The following is a 6,000-nucleotide window of genomic DNA, read 5'->3' as shown; positions in this document are numbered from 1 at the left end:
TATACTCAAAATATGTTTTGCTGGGGAACCTCTGTTTCAAATTGCATGTTTAAAAGTTGGCTAGAGTTGGCAGATCAAGGCTGGCTCATCCAGGTTTGGCCCAAGGCTGTGGGTTTAGTACAGTCTGCTTTAATATTAATCACTTTAAATTCAAAGCTATTCAAGTCACGATTTTGTTGTTGTTGTTGTTGTTAAGAAGATATTGCCAACTCCCACAGGGGTGAATGGTAACACATAATGCCTCTAACTAAGGCCATGGCTGAGAACTGACACATGTCACATTTTTCAATATTCCATTGATTGCCAAAGGAAAGTCATATGGCTAAGACCAACATCATTGAGTTAGGGTTATGTCCTTCTTTCATATAAGTTAGGGGTCAGTATGAATATTTGCTGAGCAATAATATAATCTACCATATGAGGCAAAGCTATTATTTAAATATGCCACCTTATGTACCAGAGCATATATTCAATATGACTCAAAAAGAAAACTGGACAAGATTACAAAGTATAGGAACAGAATTCACTTCAGATTCACAGTAGATAACACAATGTCAAACTATTCATTCTTGGATATGTAATAAGGGGTCTGACTCCAGGATTGATGCTGGATCCTGGCAGCCTTATTTGTTTTTGTTTGTTTTTAGATGGAGTTTTACTCTGTTGCCAAGGCTGGGGTGCAGTGACATGGTCTCAGCTCACTGCAACCTCTGCCTCTAGGGCTCAAGTGATTCTCCTGCTTCAGCCTCCCGAGTAGCTGAGATTACAGGTGCCTGCCACGACGCCTGGCTGATTTTTTGTATTTTTAATAGATACAAGGTTTCACAACGTTGGCCAGGCTGGTCTCAAACTCCTGACCTCGTGATCTGCCTGCCTTGGCCTCCCAAAGTGCTGGGACTACAGGGATGAGCCACTGCACCCAGCCAATCCTGACAGCTTTTAAGCAACACTCTTGCCTCTTTCGCTTTGCCCCAACACTGGATAAGGTGATAAGGAACTCCAGATACTCCATCCATTGGTACAAGCAGAAAATTAAAACACTTACCCCAGTTCCTCTTCCTAAATACCATTAAAAACCTGAGGCCTTTCCTCACTCTCTCAAGCTATGTTTTAATCAACTTGGAAAGCATCCCCTTCTTGCCTGAGAAAGGCTCATTGTGGCATTTTTGCACCTTCTTGGTGCATCTGTGACATCATTAATCATTTAGATGGGGATCCCGTCTATAGCTACTGTGATTAAAGCTAGTGGTTTTTCAAAGTACCGTCCAAGAACTATTTGTGGACTTGTTAAAAAATTTGGATTCTGGATCGCTATATCAAACTAAATTAATCTGAACTCTGGATTATGAATAATCTCCATCAATAAATTTAATAAAAAATAAAGTTAGAAAAATATTGGTGAACTCAGATGAACAGAGGACCTCTCAGCAGAAACTCTACAAGCCAGAAGAGAGTGGGGGCCAATATTCAACATTCTTAAAGAAAAGAATTTTCAACCCAGAATTTCATATCCAGTCAAACTAAGCTTTATAAGTGAAGGAGGAATAAAATCCTTTACAGACAAGCAAATGCTGAGAGATTTTGTCACCACCAGGCCTTCCCCAAAAGAGCTCCTGAAGGAAGCACTAAACATGGAAAGGAACAACCAGTACCAGCCACTGCAAAATCATGCCAAATTGTAAAGACCATCGAGGCTAGGAAGAAACTGCATGAACTAATGAGCAAAATAACCAGCTAACATCATAATGACAGGATCAAATTCACACATAACAATATTAACTTTAAATGTAAATGGACTAAATGCTCCAATTAAAAGACACAGACTGGCAAATTGGATAAAGAGTCAAGACCCATCAGTGTTCTGTATTCAGGAAACCCATCTCACGTGCAGAGATACACATAGCCTCAAAATAAAGGGATAGAGGAAGATCTACCAAGCAAATGGAAAACAAAAAAGGGCAGGGGTTGCAATCCTAGTCTCTGTTAAAATAGACTTTAAACCAACAAAGATCAAAAGAGACAAAGAAGGCCATTACATAATGGTAAAGGGATCAATTCAACAAGAAGAGCTAACTATCCTAAATATATATGCACCCAATACTGGGGCACCCAGATTCATAAAGCAAGTTCTGAGAGACCTACAAAGAGACTTAGACTCCCACACAATAATAATGGGAGATTTTATCACTCCACTGTCAACATTAGACAGATCTACAAGACAGAAAGTTAACAAGGACACCCAGGAATTGAACTCAGCTCTGCAGCAAGCAGACCTAATAGACATCTACAGAACTCTCCACCCCAAATCATCAAAATATACATTTTATTCAGCACAACACCACACCCATTCGAAAATTGATCACATAATTGGAAGCTCTCCTTAGCAAATATAAAAGAACAGAAATTATAACAAACTGTCTCTCAGACCACAGTGCAATCAAACTAGAACTCAGGATTAAGAAACTCACTCAAAACCACTCAACTACAAGGAAAATGAACAACCTGCTCCGGAATGACTACTGGGTACATAACGAAATGAAGGCAGAAATAAAGATGTTCTTTGAAACCAATGAGAACAAAGACACAACATACCAGAATGTCGAGGACACATTCAAAGCAGTGTGTAGAAGGAAATTTGTAGCATTAAAGGCCCACAAGAGAAAGCAGGAAAGTTCCAAAATCGACACCCTAACATCATAATTAAAAGAACTAGAGAAGCAAGAGCAAACACATTCAAAAGCTAGCAGAAGGCAAGAAATAACTAAAATCAGAGCAGAACTGAAGGAAATAGAGACACAAAAAACCTTCAAAAAGTTAATGAATCCAGGAGCTGGTTTTTGGAAAAGATCAACAAAATTGATAGATTGCTAGCAAGACTAATAAAGAAGAAAAGAGAGAAGAATCAAATAGATGCAATAAAAAATGATAAAGGGGATATCACCACCGATCCCACAGAAATACAACCTACCATCAGAGAATACTACAAACACCTCTACGCAAATAAACTAGAAAATCTAGAAGAAACGGATAAATTCCTCGACACATAAACTCTCCCAAGACTAAACCAGGAAGAATTTGAATCCCTGAATAGACCGATAACAGGCTCTGAAATTGTGGCAATAATCAATAGCTTACCAACCAAAAAGATTCCAGGACCAGATGGATTCAAAGCCGAATTCTACCAGAGGTATGAGGAGGAACTGGTACCATTCCTTCTGAAACAATTCCAATCAATAGAAAAAGAGGGAATTCTCCCTAACTCATTTTATGAGGCCAGCATCATCCTGATACCAAAGCCTGGCAGAGACACAACCAAAAAAGAGAATTTTAGACCAATGTCCTTGATGACCATTGATGCAAAAATCCTCAATAAAATACTGGGAAACCAAATCCAGCAGCTCATCAAAAATCTTATCCACCATGATCAAGTGGGCTTCATCCCTGGGATGAAAGGCTGGTTCAACATAGGCAAATCAATAAATGTAATCCAGCATATAAACAGAACCAAAGGCAAAAACCTCGTGATTATCTCAATAGATGCAGAAAAGGCCTTTGACAAAATTCAACAACACTTCATGCCAAAAACTCTGAAGAAATTAGGTATTGATGGGACGTATCTCATAATCATAAGAGCTATCTATGACAAACCCACAGCCAATATCATACTGAATTGGCAAAAACTGGAAGCATTCCCTTTGAAAACTGACACAAGACAGGGATGCCCCCTGTCACCATGCCTATTCAACATAGTGCTGGAAGTTCTGGCCAGGGCAATCAGGCAGGAGAAGGAAACAAAGGGTATTCAATTAGGAAAAGAGGTAGCCAAATTGTCCCTGTTTGCAGATGACATGATTGTATATCTAGAAAACCCCATTGTCTCAGCCCTAAATCTCCTTAAGCTGATAAGGAACTTCAGCAAAGTCTCAGGATACAAAATCAATGTACAAAAATCACAAGCAATCTTGTACACCAATAAGAGACAGAGAGCCAAATCATGAGTGAACTCCCATTCAAAATTGCTTCAAAGAGAATAAAATACCTAGGAATCCAACTCACAAAGGACGTGAAGGACCTCTTCAAGTAGAACTACAAACCACTGCTCAATGAAACAAAAGATGATACAAAGAAATGGAAGAACATTCCATGCTCATGGGTTGGAAGAATCAATATCGTGAGAATGGCCATACTGCCTAAGGTAATTTATAGATTCAATGCGATCCTCATCAAGCTACTGATGACTTTCTTCACAGAATTGGAAAAAACTATTTTAAGGTTCATATGGAACCAAAAAAGAGCCCGCATTGCCAAGTCAATCCTATGCCAAAAGAACAAAGCTGGAGGCATCACGCTACCTGACTTCAAACTATACTACAAGGCTACAGTAACCAAAACAGCATGTTACTGGTACCACAACAGAGACATAGATCAATGGAACAGAACAGAGCCCTCAGAAATAATGCTGCATAACTACAACTATCTGATCTTTGACAAACCTGACAAAAACAAGCAATGGGGAATGGATTCCCTATTTAGTAAATGGTGCTGGGAAAACTGGCTAGCCATATGTAGAACGCTGAAACTGGTTCCCTTCCTTACACCTTACACAAAAATTAATTCAAGATGGATGAAAGACTTACATGTTAGAGCTAAAATCATAAAAACCCTAGAAGAAAACCTAGGCAATACCATTCAGGACATAGGCATGGGCAAGGACTTCATGTCTAAATCACCAAAAGCAATGGCAACAAAAGCCAAAATTGACAAATGGGATCTAACTAAACTAAAGAGCTTCCGCCCAGCAAAAGAAACTACCATCAGAGTGAACAGGCAACCTACAAAATGGGAGAAAATTTTCGCAACCTACTCATCTGAAAAAGGGTTAATATCCAGAATCTACAATGAACTCAAACAAATTTACAAGAAAAAACGAAACAACCCCATCAAAAAGTGGGTGAAGGACATGAACAGACGCTTCTCAAAAGAAGACATTTATGCAGCCAAAAAACACATGAAAAAATACTCATCATTGACCATCAGAGAAATGCAAATCAAAACCACAATGAGATACCATCTAACACCAGTTAGAATGGCAATTATTAAAAAGTCAGGAAACAACAGGTGCTGGAGAGGATGTGGAGAAATAACAACACTTTTACACTGTTGGTGGGACTGTAAACTAGTTCAACCATTGTGGAAGTCAGTGTGGCGATTTCTCAAGGATCTAGAACTAGAAATACCATTTGACCCAGCCATCCCATTACTGGGTATATACTCAAAGGACTATAGATCTTGCTGCTATAAAGACATGCACATGTATGTTTATTGTGGCACTATTCACAGTAGCAAAGACTTGGAATGAACCAAAATGTCCAACAACGATAGACTGGATTAAGAAAATGTGGCACATGTACACCATGGAATACTGTGCAGCCATAAATTATGATGAGTTCATGTCCTTTGTAGGGACATGGATGAAACTGGAAACCATCATTCTCAGCAAACTATCGCAAGGATAAAAAAACAAACACCGCTTGTTCTCACTCATAGGTGGGAATTGAACAATGAGAACTCATGGACATAGAAGGGGAACATCACACTCTGGGGACTGTTGTGGGGTGCAGCGAAGGGGGAGGGACAGCATTAGGAGATATACCTATTGCTAAATGACGAGTTAATGGGTGCAGCAAACCAATATGGCACATGGATACATATGTAACAAACCTGCACATTGTGCACATGTACCCTAAAACCTAAAGTATAATAATAAAAAAAGAAAAAGAAAAAGAAAAATATTGTTTTCAGAACGAATGACTTTGGGATCAGAAAGCCATCATTCTGATTGATGGTTCCACGACTACACAGGCTCACACTCCCAGGAGCAAAATTAAATCATCACAAAGGTGCTTCCTGATAATTCTAGAGAATGGAAAATTACTGTAACATCTTTCTGATTTTAGGAGAGGTAGCATTTCCCTTTTTAGCCTAAACGCTATTTTTTTA

This window comes from Nomascus leucogenys, chromosome 7b, assembly GCF_006542625.1.
Source record: "Nomascus leucogenys isolate Asia chromosome 7b, Asia_NLE_v1, whole genome shotgun sequence".
In the NCBI taxonomy this organism is placed as follows: domain Eukaryota; kingdom Metazoa; phylum Chordata; class Mammalia; order Primates; family Hylobatidae; genus Nomascus; species Nomascus leucogenys.
This window is presented reverse-complemented; position numbering follows the sequence as displayed.